Raw genomic sequence first — 15,179 nt, 5'->3', positions numbered from 1 at the left:
ACTAGAAAAGAATGTATAAGCAGCTGTTTTGGGGTGGAAGGCTCTGTAAATGTCAACTATGTCCAGTTGGTCTAATGTGTCATTTAAAGATGTTATTTCCTTATTGATTTTCTGTTTGGATGACATTTCCATTTCTGACAGTGGGGTATTTAGGTCCCCCACTACAATAGTGTTTTGGTCTGTTTCTCCCTTTAGTTCTGTTAGTAATCGCTTTACATGTTTTGGGGCTCCCTGATTGGGAGCATAGATATTAAGTGTTATGTCTTCTTGGTGCATGATTCCCTTTATCATTATGAAATGTCCCTTCTTTACCTTTTTTATTGTGAAGTCTATTTCGTTTGATGTTAGTACTGCTACTCCCACTTTTCTCTGAATGCCATTTGCTCAAAATATCATTTTCCACCCTTTCACTATGAGTCTATATTTGTCTTTGGAGCTGAGATGTGTCTCCTGGAGGCAGCATATGGTTGAGTTTTGTTTTTTGATCCATTCTGCAACTCTGTGCCTTTTTATTGGTGAGTTCGCTCCATTTACATTTATGGTGATTATTGAAATATGAGGTCTTCTTACAGCCATTTTATCTTTTGCTTTCTGGTTGCTCGTTGTTTCCATTGCTTCCTTATCCTTATGTTTCTGTTTTCTTTTTTTTGTTGGCTTTTATAGGTTTTCCCTCTGGTTCTTCTTGTTTTATGTTATATACTTTGGTTCTGAATCTTTGGCGTGTGGTTACCATTATGGATATGTAAAGGATAGTTATATATATGTACATTCGTCCCTTTTCTTCTACGTGTGCCTTATCTCCATTCCCCTTTGTGAATTTGGATCTTTGAATTCTCCCCTTTTCAGTCATTGTTGTCTCAATTTGTCCCTATGCATGCTGAATGTTCATTACCATCTTGCTATAGCAAATCTCTTCTTATTTTTAAGCTTATAATGCCCTGTTTCTAGTAAGGGTTGCACTCCTCTGCTTCTATCAGCTTACTAGTCACCTTATTCCTAATTATGTTTTTTTTATTTTTTGTCATTTTGTTTTAAGTGAGCTGAGCCCTTTTAGTATTTCCTTTAATACAAGTCTTGTAGTAGAGAATTCCCTCAATTTTTGTATGTCTGGAAAGGTCTTTATTTCTCCTTCATATCTAAAGGAGAGCTTAGCTGGATACATTATTCTAGGCTGGTAATTCCTTTCATTTAGTAGTTTGAATATTTGAATCCACTTCTTCTGGCTTGTAAGGTTTGTGCTGAGAAGTCTGACGATATTCTAATGGGTTTTCCTTTATAGGTTATCTTCTTTTCCCTGGCTACCTTGAGTATTCTGATTTTGTCATTGATTTTTTGATAATTTTAATACGATATGTCTTGATAAATGCCTTTTTGGGTTGAGATAATTGGGTGTTCTATTGACTTCTTGAATTCCAAGCTCCAGCTCTTACTTAGATTTGGGAAATTCTCGTCAACTATTTGTCTGAAAATGCTTTCTAATCCCTGCTCCTTTTCTTCCCCTTTGAGAATGCCTATTATTCTTATGTTTCCCCTTCTGATGGTATCAGCTAGCTCTTATATTTCTCTTTTATTCTTTTTTATTCTTCAGTTTCTCTCTTCTTTATTCTGATTTATTTCTAGATTTCTGTCTTCGAAATTACTGATCCTTTTCTCCATTTGGTCAACTCTATTTCCCAAGCTTGTTATTTCATTTTTCAACTCTTGCAGTGTGTTCTTTATCTCCAGAAGGTCTATTTGGTTCTTTTTGAGGGCATCAATCTCTTTGCTAAAGAACTCATTCTGCTCATCTAATTGTTTTTTCAATTCCTGAAATTGTTGATATGATTTTTCGGATCACACTGAGTTTTTTCAGAAGTACCATCCTGAATTCTCTCATTTAAGTCGCATATTTCTATGTCTGTAAGCTTATTTTCTGTAAATTTTTCCCTTTCTGAGATGCCTTACTGCCTTGGTTGTTCATGGTGTTTAATGGACTGTTTCCTTGCCTAGGCATTAATGGAAGTGTATTCTGCTCCGCCCCCCCACCCCAGAAAGAAGAGTTATTATATAATGGCCCCTAGCCTGTTGCAAAGAAAGTGTTTTTCTTTTGGTTTGCTGTAGGTGGCATCTAAGCCTCTTGGATCTCGCTTTATATAAAGTCTTAATATGTCTTTTTTATCCCTTATAGATGTTTAATCACACTTGCTACCCTCAGTCTCAGTTCTTGTCAGTGTTAGTGACAGTTTTGGTAGTGTTTGCTCAGATTCTCCTTGGGTTCCGCGGAGTTCTGTCTTGGAGGGTATGGGGAGATGGGCCCTCTAGGTTGGGGAATGGAGCCTGCAGCTCAGCCTTGGTTTTGCAACTGCGGCTGGTAAAAATCAACTGTTGTTTCTCTGCTGTCCCTGCTTTTCTGCTGTCCCCATTTCTCTGCCTTCTGCCCTGATGACTGGGCCCTGCTGCTGGCCGCAGGGAGCTCATAGCTCTTCCAGACAGGGCTGTTCAGGGAACTTGCCGCATCTTCTCCCCTCCCCCTCCTCCTACATGGCGCTCCAGCTATGAGAGGTAGCTTCTTTGTTTCTCCCAGTTCACCGCGCAACACCTGGGGTTCTGACTTGTGGTAGATCTTATGCGCAGATCCCACGCTCAGAAGTGGTGGTGTGCAGTTTGGGTGTTTTTTGTTGAGTTTTAGATGTTCAGCTAAAGGAGAGATGAAGAGAAGAGATGTGGGGATGTTTCTCACTCCACCATGTTTCTGACATCACTTCCTTCTTAATGTTTTTATCTCCCTATTTTCATTCCCCGTCTGTTCTTCTTACATGTTGTCTACTTTTCCTATTAAAGTTCTTATTATATTAATCACAGTTATTTTAAATTCTCTAATAATTCTACCACCTGTCTATGATTCTGAAGCTTGCTTTGTCTCTTAAGACTCTTTTCTCATATCTTTTGGGATGCCTTTTAATTTTTTATTGAAAGTCAGACATACCATATAGAGAACTAGAAATTAGGATAAATAGGCCTTTAGTGTGATATTTTATGGTAATCTGGCTAGGAGCTGGGCTGTGTTTAATACTTTTTGCAGCTATAGATACCAGAGGCTTGAAGTTCCTCTAATATCCTTATTTTGTCTTCTTTTTGACTCTAAGCTTCCCTAAATTTACCTCCTTAGAGAGACTTTGAATCTTGCCACTCTTCCAGCTATAATATGCTATTGTTGAATTGGAGCCCTATTAGTGTGGTGATAAAGTGTAGGAGAAGGGAATATTCTATAGTCTTCTGATTACATGTCTGTCTTTTAATGGGCCTATGTCCTTGGGCTGTGACTTTCACAAATGTTTATTTAGTGGTATAACTGTTTCATCCCTCTCTCCCTACTCCCTTCCCTGGTTGCAGAATTCTACATCAATTTCCTTGAATCCCTGACCCATGTGAACTAAGTTTAGCCCTTTAGGTAAGACAGTACGGGTAGAGGGTAATTGAGTGGGAGAAATGCCCTTCTCCAAGTTGATGTAAGGCCCTTAAAATATTTTCCCCTGAAGAGTACACCTTTATTATTCTAGACTTACAATAATTAGTCTTCTCCTTCCTCTCTCAGAGCCAGGAAAGAAGCTTTCTTGGACCTTTACCTTGAGAACCTTATAGAGTTCCAGGAAATAAACCCCAGAAAGCGTGTTCTCCCCTAAGGGGGAAAAAAGCTACTTGCATTTTCACAATAAATGTTTAGACATAGATGACTTCACTGGTGAATTCTACTAAGGATTTAAATAAGAAATAAATAGGAATCCTATACAAATGCTTTTAGAAAAAAATAGGAGAAGGAGAAATGCTTCCCAGTTCTTTTTATGATGCCAGTATTATTGTGATATGCTCAGCCTCCAGCAAGTCATTGTCATTACCCATTTGAGTGTTTCCAAAGAGTTTACAGCCCCAGAGGCTTCTGTTTCAGGTAGCAGGTCATATCATTGACCCTCTATATGCACCTTATTCTCTAGATTTTAGGAGGGTGTTTGGGCTTGCAACTTCAGTTCTCTGATGAGTCTAAGAAAAAATCATTGATTTTTGATTTATCTAGCTTTCTCCTATTATAAGAGTGGGAATGATGACTTCCAAGTTTTTTTCATGTCAGAGCATAAACCAGGAGCCCACATACAGTAAATGAAATTATTTAATCCTCTAACTCAAGGAGGCAGATGATATTATCTTCATTTTTCAACTGAGGAAACTGAAATCACATGAAAACAGATAGTTTCCTTTCCCATGATGACACAGCAAGTCAGTCATAAAACCAGGTTTTAAATAAATTCAACTTATTTTTCTTTCCTAAATAATTCTAATATGTTCCTTTCCTTCTGTGTACTAGAGTTACTCTCTAAATTCCTCCTTTCATCACTGATGCCTATTCAATGCCCATTATTTTTCGGGAAAGCTTTAAGTATAATGTTTATAAATCACTTCATACCGTGCCTGAAACAGAGTAATGGCTCAATAAATAATGGAAGTGGTGTCTGTAGCTCTTACTATATGATTTATTTCTCACAGTGATTCTAGGTGGTGGAGTTCTCCACCTGCCATTTTACACGAGAGGTAGGTGCTACTCCAGGCATTCTGATATAATTGGGCAGGGATGCAGCCTGGGCATTGCAATTGTTAAAAGCTTCTCAGGTTATTAAAATATGAAGCCAAGTTGTAGAAGCCCAGTTCAAATGGCATGTTGATCAGCCGAATCCCATTGGTGCCATGAGGAAAGAAGGACCTACTATTGCCAGATTTTTTTTTTCTTTGTTTCTAAAGAAGCTGGAAGTTTGAGTTATAATATTATACTTCTTAGTTCAATGTTGTCTCAATCCCTGTTAAAACAATACATAGACTCCTGGGAGCTCAATCTCAGACTGATACTTAGCAGCTAATGTGTTTGGAATCAAGTTGGAGAGACTAGTGTTGCTTGATTGGCTTCTGATTAGATTAGACCAATGGTTCTCAGAGTGTGGTAGGATGGGCCTGCAGCAGCAGCATCACCAGGGAACTTGTTAGCAATGCAAATTCTCAGGCCCAGGACCAATATACAGAATCAGATATTCTGAGAGTGCGGCCCAATATCTATGTTTCAACTAGCCATCCAGGTAATACAAGTGTACATTCAAATTTGAAAACCTCTGGATTAGATTATTATTACCTTTTTTCTTCTATTTCATGAATAGTTCACAGTAGCAGAGAGGACCTATGGAAGTGAACAAACAAAACAGTAATCTGAATATCAAGATTCAACTCAGCTATAAGTCTGCAGAAATAGGAGTTGCACAAGACAGACCTTTCCTTTAAATCTGCTTTGAATTGAAATAAGGGTAGCTGTGCTGATGTGGTGGACCTTTAATTTGTTCAGGTCCCACCTCTGCTACTGGCATCTTGAATGGCCCATTAAATAAACCTAGTAGATGTTCTACATGAAGTCCCTTATCTTTTCAGCTATTTGAACTACAAAGGGAGAGGAAGAAAGAGTGACTTTGGTTAGCATAGGGAAGATTATGTATGCTATGAAGAATGTAGGCATGAAAAGATGTTTTTACAACTTGAGTAATAAAATATTAAAAGGGATAGTCACATGGAACTGTGTACTCCATATTCTATAGTTTTAGTATAGTCATTTCCTAGATTAATCACGTGCATGTATGCACACACACACTCATATAAATACATATATGTGGGAAAGTATATATGTGTGAAAAGCTTGTGGAGTATAAGAATTATGAGTAATTGATGTAAACTCTTCAAGCCAGAAAATGTTTTAGGGTATGGAATGAAGACTGCTCACAAAATTGAAAAGACAGATTAGAATATTAACTGAGAGCTGACTTAAGGAATATTGCCATTGTCTGCTCACGGCCTGGGGGTGTGATATTGCATAGTAGTTGACTACACATGCTTTAGATTCAGACAGCCTGGGGTTTACATTAGCATTTCCATGAAAAGTATTTGGGGCTGGGCAGGTTAAACACTAAGGCTAATGCTTGTAGATAGCTTATTTAGGAAAGGCGGAAGCTAGACAAAAATTATAAGTATACAAAGTATTTTTAAAAGGCGAGATTGCTATAGGATCGTATGACAGGGGAATGAATCAGAGTTTGGAAGTAACATGAACTTGAGTAAACTGACTATTGGAGCATGACAGAATTAACTAAGTCAGTGGCTCTCCATCTTTGATAAGCATCACAATAGATACTTACCAAAGCATCTTGTTAGAAATGCACAACTCTGACTACCTCCTGCTTCCCCATCACCAGTCTCTAGCCTCTGTCAACCACTAATCCTAAATGGCAACAAGTGTTACCTTGAGGCCTTATAGCCAGATCAGCATCCAGTATCATAATTGTGGTGGTGGGTACATAAACCTATACATGAGATAAAATAGTATAGAATGTAATACACACACACACACACACACACACACACACACTACACACTATACACACACACACACCACATACTATACACATACACATACGCACACATAAACATGAGGACAAGCAAAACTAAGGATATCTGAATAAAGTAGGTACCAATATACTGGTGGCGATATTATACAATGTTACCATTGGGGGAATTTGAGCTAAGTGTATAAAAGATCTCTATTATTTTTTACAGCTGCATGTGATCTACAATTATCTGTATACGTTGCTGGCTTTTCAGGTGATTCTAATACTAATCAAAGTAGGAGAGCCACTAAGCTAGGTAATTATTGGTGGGGTGGAGTGGAAGAAAGTATTTCAGACAGGAAGAACAGTACCCATGAAGGCCAGAGGACAGGAAGATGGCAGATTTAAGATGTAGAAAGTAGCCTTTATTACAGAAGATTAGGCTGGAGAAATGGGTTGCAGGCAATCTGAGAGCCTGATACCTGGAATAAATCCCTCTTGGTCATGGTGTATAATTCTTTTTATCTTTTTTGGATTAAATTTGCTAATATTTTGTTGAGAATTTTTGTGTCTATATTAATGAGAGACATTGTTCTATAGTTCTCTTGTAATGTCTTTATTTGGTTTTGGTATTAGGGTAATACTGGCTTCAGAATGAGTTAGGAAATATTCCATCTTCTATTCTCTAAAAGAGATTACAAATGATTGATATAATTTCTTTCTTAAATATTTTGTAGAATTTAGGAGTTAATCCATCTGGGTCTGGTGCTTTCTGTTTTAAATGGTTATGAATTATTGATTCAATTTCTTTAATAGTTATCAACCTATTCAGATTGTCTGTTTCTTCTTATGTGAGTTTTGGCAAATTGTGTCTTTTACAGAATTGGTCTATTTCATCTAGGTTAATAAATTTGTGGGCTAGAGTTGTTTATATTGCTTCATTGTCCTTTTAATTTCCATGAGATAGGTAGTGATATCCCCTCTTTCATTTCTGATATTGGTAATTTGTGTCTTCTTTTTTCTTAATTAGCCTGGCTAAAAGATTATCAATTTTATTGACTTTTTTAAAAAGCTGCTTTTGTATTTGTTGATTTTTTTCTCTATTGATTTCTTGCTTTTAATTTCATTAATTCCTGCTCTAATTCTTATTATTTCTTTTCTCCTACTTATTTTGGATTTAATTTGTTTCTCCTTTTTTAGTTTATTAAGGTAGATACTTAGAATATTGATTTTAGATCTTTATCTTTCTCTACTGTATGCATTCAATGCTATGAATTTTCCTCTAGATATTGTTTTGCTGCATCTCACAAATTTTGATAAGTTGTGTTTTCATTTTTATTTAGTTCACAGTATTACTTAATTTCTCTAGAGATATTTAGACTCATGTGTTAAAGTGTGTTGTTTAATTTCTCTATATTTATGGATTTTCCAGTTATCTTTTGGTTACTAATTTCTAGTTTAATTTCATTGTTGTCTGAGAACAAATACTGTATGGTTTTCATTTTTTCAAATTTGTTCTGCTGGGTTTAATGGCCCAGAATGTGGTCTATCTTAGTGAATATTCCATGTGAGCTTGAAAAAAATGTGTATTCTCCTGTTATTTGATGAAGTAATTTTATTTTAGACTTTAAATAAATCTGGCTTTTCTGTGGATGTGCTAATTAGAGGTTAATCCTTTTAGATGACGAGCACAAGATTATAAAGTATCTTTCCGAGGGAACTTGTGCTGTGATGGATGTTGAGAAATAAGTAAAATATATTCTATTCTCACTGTTATTAAACCTTGCTCAATCGAATCACCCTGCTGTTTGCTAGAAAAGACCAGCTAATCACTGGACTTTTGAAAGGCAGGTACACTTTGGCTCAATTAAGATGAATGTTTCCTCTATGTCACAGCCATAATTGTTATCTTAGACTTTTAAATAATCATTAAAAAATGTGTATTCTGCTGGTTTTGGATGAAATGGTCTATAGATGTCAGTTATATCCAGTTGACATATATCTAATGTTGTTGAGTTCAACTATATTTGTACAGATTTTCTCCCTGCTGGATCTGTCCATTTCTGAGAGGGATGTTGATGTCTCCAGCTATGATAGTGGATTCATCTATTTCTGCTTCTATTCACAGTTCTATCAGTTTTTGCCTCATAGTTTGACGCTCATTTGTTCGGGACATACATGTTAAGAATTATTATGTCTTTCTGGCTATTTATTGGAAGAAGTCCAAAACATTAACTTGTAAAGATAGATGCATCTCTGTGTTCATAACAGCATTATTTACAATAGCCAAGATATGGAAGCAACCCGTGTCCATCAACAGACAACTGAATAAAGATATGTATGTACAAAGATATTCATATGTATCCATATGAATACAACTGAATACTACTTAGCCATAAGAAAAATGAAATCTTATCACTTATGACAACATGGATAGATCTAGAGGGTATTATGCTAAGTGAAGTAAGTCAGACAGAAAGACAAATACCATATTAACTCACTTATATGTAGAATCTTAAAAACAAAATAAACAGAACAGAAACAGACTCATAGATACAAAGAACAAACTAATATTTACCAAATGGCAGGGATGTTGGAGGACTCAGTGAAAAAGGTGAAGGGATTAAGAAGTACAAACTGGCAATTACAAAAAAGTCACAGGGATATAAAGTATAGCATAGAGAATATAGTGTATGATATTGCAACAATTATGTATAGTGTCAGGTGGGTACTAGACTTATGAGGGGATCACTTTGCAAATTATATAAATGTTTAACCACTATGCTGTATACCTGAAACCAATATAATATTGAATGTCAACTGTAATTGAAAAAAAAAAATAAAATAAAGAATTGTTATGTCTTCTTGGAGAACTGACACTTTTATCTCTATGTAATGCCCTTCTTTATCCTTGATAACTTTTTTTACTTTAAAGTCTGCTCTGTCTGAAATTAAGATAGCTACTCTTGCTTTTTTTTGATTAATGTTTGCATAGTGTTTTTCTCCATCCATTTACTTTTAATCTATGTCTCTTTATATTTAAAGAGGGTTTCCATAATGAGACATCATCTCACGCCTGTTAAAATGACCATCATCAAAAAGACAAGAGATAACACACACTGATGAGGATGTAGAGGAAAGGAAATCCTGTGTACTGCTGGAGCTGTAACTGATATAGGCACTATGGAAAATAGTATGGTAGATCATCATAAAATTGAAAATAGAACTACTATATAATATAGCAATTCTAGTTCTGGAAATATATCCAAAAGTAACGAAAACCCTAACTCTAAAAGATATCTGCACCTCCATGTTTATAGCAGCATATGCACAATAGCCAAGACATAGAAACAATCTAAGCATCCATTGAAGAGAAATGGATAAAGTTATGGGGGTATATATTTACACACACATGCGCGCACACATTCACACAATGGAATATTATTCAGTCATAAAAAAACAAAGAAATTCTGTCATTTGCAACAACATGGATAAAACTTGAGGGTATTATGCTAACTGAAATAAGTCAGAGAAAGACAAATACTATATGATCTCACTTATGTGAAATCTAAAAAAAAAAAAACAAAAACAAAAAACAGAAAAAGAGAGCAGATTTGTAGTTATCGGTGGTGGGGAGTGGGGAGAGAAGGAATTGGAGGAATGTGGTCAAAAGGTATTAACTTCTAGTTATAAAATAAAAAATGTATACCATGATGACTACAGTTGACATTGCTGAATTATACATAAGAAAGTCGTTAAGAGAGTAAATACTAAGCATTCTCATCACAAGAAAAACTTTTTTTTTTGCTTTTTCTTTTTATTGTGTCTATATAAGATGAAAGATGCTAACTAATTATGGTAATCATTTCACAATATATGTAAGTCAAACCAGTGATGTATATCAAATATATCTCAATAAAATTGGAGAACAAAAAAAGTGGGTTTCTTATAAATGACATACAATTAAGTAGTGCTTTTTGATCCACTCTTGACAATCCCTGTTTTTTAATTAGTCAGACAATTGATGTTCAAAGTGATTATCGATACAGTTGGAGGAATATCTACTTATTCATTACTGCTTTCTTCTTGTTGGTCTTCTTTGTTTCCATTTTTGTCTTCCACTCTTTTTCTGCTTTTTATGGTTTTAATTTAGTATATTACATGATTCCATTTTCTCTTCTTTCTTAGCATATTGGTTATCCTTCATTTTTAAAACCTGTTTTTAGTCATTGACCTAGTTTGCAGAGTACATTTACAACTAATTCAAGTTTCACTTTCAAATAATGCTATACTACATAGTTATTGTGAATATCTTCTGATAACAAAAATAATTCTAATACTTCCTTGTCTCTTGCATCATTGCTGCCTTTTATTTCACTTATATATATAAGGATACATATACCTATATAAAACATATTCTTATATATACCTATATATATAAGAATATATATACCTATATAAAACATACATAAACATATATAATCAAATACACTGTTGGTACTATTATTTATTGGATCAGTTATTAAGAAAAATAAGATTTGTTTTATCTTCACTTGTTTGTTCCTAGATGCTCTTCCTTTCTTTATGTAGATCTGAATTTCTGACTATTTTCTTTCTCTCTAAAGAATTTTTTATAACATTTCTTGCAAGACAGATCTACTGGCAATAAATTCCCTCAATTTTTGTTTGTCTGAGAGTATTTTTCCTTCATTTTTGAAGATTAACTTCACAAGGCACGGATTTCTAGGTTAGTGTTTTTTGCTTCCAACACTTTAAATATTTCACTTTACTCTCTTCTTGCTTGCATGATTTGGAAGATGATTTGAATGTAATTTTATTCTTTGTTCTTCTGTAGGTAAGGTTCCCCACCACATCCCCCATCCCAGGCTTCTTTCAAAATTTTTTCTTTATCTTTGATTTTCTGAAGTTTGAAGATGACATATGTCTATACGCATGTGTTTTATTTTTTTGTTTTTTTGGCATTTATGCTGTTTACCTTTTTTCTGAGCTTCCTGGATCTGTAGTTGGCACTGGATTTTTTTTTTTGAGAAAATTCTCAGTCATTATTTCAAATACTTATTCTGTTCTTTTCTCTTTTTCTGGTATTCTCATTATGCTTATGTTCTACATTTTATAATCGTCCCACAGTCCTTGGATATACTGTTCTGTTTTTTTTTTTTATTCCAGTCTTTGTTCTCTTTGCTTTTCAGTTTTCAAGTATTCTATTGATATATCCCCTAGCTCAGATATTCTTTCCTCAGCCATGTCCAGTCTATTAATGAGCCTGTCAAAGGCATTTTTCATGTATGTTACAGTGCTTTTTATCTCTAGCATTTCTTTTTGCTTCTTAGGATTTTCATCTTTCTGCCTACATTGTCCTCTGTTTTTACATGCTCTCTACTTTGTCTGTTAGAGCCCTTTGCATATTCATCATAGTTGTTTTATATTCCTGGTCTAATAATTCTAACATCTCTGCCATGTCTGTTACTGACTTTGTTTTTGGCCTTTTGTTATGAGTTGTGCCTTTTTTTTTTTTTTTTCTTGACAGCCGGACATGATATACCGGGTAAAAGGAACTGATCTAAATAAGCCATTAGCGATGTGGTGGTAAGGGCCCATACTGAGATGTGTGTGTGTGTGTGTGTGTGTGTGTGTGTGTGTGTGTGTGTGTCGGGCGGGGAGGGGGTGACATTCTATTGTCCTATGATTACATCTCAGTCTTTTAGTGAGCCTATGACTCTGAACTGTGAAATTCACAAGGAGTTTTCATTTTTTTCTCCCCCTTGGGTGAGACAAAACAGCTATAATGGGCTGGAGTTAGATATTTCCCTCCTCTAGATCAGTTAGGCTCTGATAATACTTCAGCAGGTGAGGCTCTGATTAATTATTTGCCCCTGAGGGCAGACCTATTTAAGAAAGCCAAGTGCTCTGGTTCAGTATTTCAAAATGGCTGCTTTTTCTCTCCGCCTGCCACAAGCTCGAGAGGATTTCTCTCCACATATTTACTGTGGGAACCTGGTCAAGCTCCTAAAGGTAAATCTCACAATAATATCTGGGTTCATATGATCAGGTCCCCCTAGGGTTTTCACTCTCAGAGATGTCTGTACTGAGCCTCCGGAAACCTGTCAATTACAGTTAAGATTTTCTTATTCTAGCGTCACATACTTTTTTTTTAAACCCCAAATCATTCTAATCTAGAGTTGAGAACCAATGTAGAAGGGCAATAGAAAGCCACTAAAAGTTTTTAAGCACGGACACGACGATCAGATTCTTGTTTTGCAATCACTTTACATCTAGTGAGAAAATGGATGAGGATGGAGAACAAAGAAGGAAATAGGAGACTAAGGCAGTTATGGAGGTGAGTAGTCTTAGTGGTGTCTTACAAAAGGAAAATAACAGTGGAGATGACTATGTAAATTTTAAAGTTTTATAAGTGGCAAGACTTAGTAGTTGGTTGGAATGAGACTGCAGGAGAGGAGTTTTTGAGACCCAGGAACCAAGGAGTATGGAGAAATCTGATGGCCAAAATTATTCTAAAGTTGACAGTGAAGCTTGACTCATCAATAAAAAAAATAGTGAGAAAGATTCACTTGTGACCAGCAAAGTCCAGAATCAGATTAAAGAGACCAGGATGCCACCACTGAGGCCTCTGACTCTACACCTAGAAGCCAACACAGTGTTTTAGGGGATTTGGACTGTGCCCAGGGGAGTCTTGATTCTATAGCTTTCCCTAAATCGACAATAAGGTGGGTGCAGTATGGTGAAAGTGCTCTGTTTAGCAAAGCTTGTTAAGAGGTAGAGTACCCAGTGGAATGGAGGGAGGATAATTAGAAAAGGGAAAACTGAAAAAGAAGAGAACTGTGAGGGATCTAGTTATAATAGTGAAGGTGTGGAGTAATTATAGGCCAGAATTAGAGTGATAGCAGTGGGAATGGAAGGAAGTAGGCAATTATGAGTGAAGTTATAAGGGAAAAATCAGAACCACGTGGCTTATCGAAAGTAGAAAGTCATCGAAAAGGTCAAGAAGACAAAGAATAATGGTAGGTTTGGGGCTGAAAACAGGATGCTAGGATGGGGAGCAGATTTTGGCAGAAAGATGAAGAGTTTGGTTTAGGGAGTGTTTAGTTGGAGTTGGTAGTGGGTGAGAACAATTTAAATGTCACTTTAGATAGCAGATAGAGAGGAGGCATGGGATGGTGGCTGAAGGATATACTGAGGGCAACTGCCAAGGCCAGGATGTACCCAGATAGGATTCCTGGGTTCGGTGTTGTTTATGTTCAGTGTTGGTCTAGTACACCGTGAACTAGAGTAGGGCTCTCTAAGAAAAAAAATGAACCTTTATTATAAGACTTCTGAACAGTTGAAGGATGGAAGATGTGGCAAATAAAAAGAGGCTGCCATTTATAATGTAGGTTTTCAATGAAGAAATATTAAAGTAAATGCCAAAGAACTACATGCTGACTAAATGTCGGTGTGGGTGCTGGTTCATGGTGCTTCTCATCTGCTATTTTCTTCATAGCAAAACATAAGATTTGGTCTTTCAGTTCATGGATTAGCAAAGTATAGCCAGCAGGTCAAATCCAACCCATTCCTGTTTTGGTGGATTAAGTATTAGGGCAACACAGCCCTGCCCATTCATTTACATGTTATTTGTGGCTGCTTTTGTGCTATTAACAGCAGAGTTGATTAGATACAACAGAGATGACTTGGGCCAAAAAACCTATAATATTTGCTTTCTGGTACTTAGCAAAAAATACTTGCTGACACATCCTCTAGTTTATTATTGTCTATACTAATATGTGGCTTGCAAAGTCTTTAATAACCCTACCAGTTACCTCCATTGCCAACACCCCTATATCCATCTGTTCAGTCTTGCCCAACACGTTCTTTGCTATAAATAATCTTATTTAAAGTACGCTGCAGGTTAAACCCCTCAACCTGTCTGCAAAGAGAATGTAGCTGTCCTCTAGAATTCACTCACCTTTTTTCTATTTAAGTGGAATTGACCCCAGTCCTTTGCCATTGTTACTAATTTAGAATCAGCTTTTGACCTATTGAGGAAGTCTGTGTTCGAAGTAGACGTTTTTTCTTCTCTTGCATGTGAGTGTGGAAGACTTTAGCCCAGGAGCTGCTGAGAGATCCCAAACTAAGAAAGGAGGAATGTTGAAAGAATTTTAGGGAGATTGAGGCATGGTTTCTAAACCATCAGAAACTTCAACTGTACTTGAATCCTGCCCAACCTCAGGGCTCTATGATTATGTGAACAAATAATGCTCTTCATCATTTAAGTCAGTTTGGACTGGGAACTTGGCCACTGGCAACATAATGAGTCCTAAGTGACTAGTCCAAAGATAATTACTTATCAATTTCGCCAAGTGATGAGACTGCGGGAGCTGCATATCCTAGCCAGTGATTACCAGAGGAGCTTGTGACAGCTTCACCTGAAGATAGCCTTGCAGTGCTTTTCCTGAGCTCAGCTCTCATTCTATCTTTTTTGGCCTCCATCTTTTTATTCTGACCAGATTTTCAGCTGGCCTCCATCCCCCAACATCATCGATGCGGGGGTTTGTTCTAGATGGTGTTTGGATGTTCCTCCTCCTGAAGGTTGGTCACGTTGAACAATTTAGCAACAGCCTTCACTGTTCAGGTACTTGGTCCTCTTATGCAATTAAAATGTCTTTGTTTATCTGTGGTTGTAAGGAGCTGCAACTAACCCTGGCAGTTTACTGTGGAAGGATTACAGTGTAGCTCAGATGATGGAGGGAAATGCGTAATCAGAACTTGGAATGG

Source organism: Pteropus alecto, unplaced genomic scaffold (genome assembly GCF_000325575.1).
Source record: "Pteropus alecto unplaced genomic scaffold, ASM32557v1 scaffold75, whole genome shotgun sequence".
In the NCBI taxonomy this organism is placed as follows: Eukaryota; Metazoa; Chordata; class Mammalia; order Chiroptera; family Pteropodidae; genus Pteropus; species Pteropus alecto.
Note: the sequence above shows the minus strand (reverse complement) of the source record.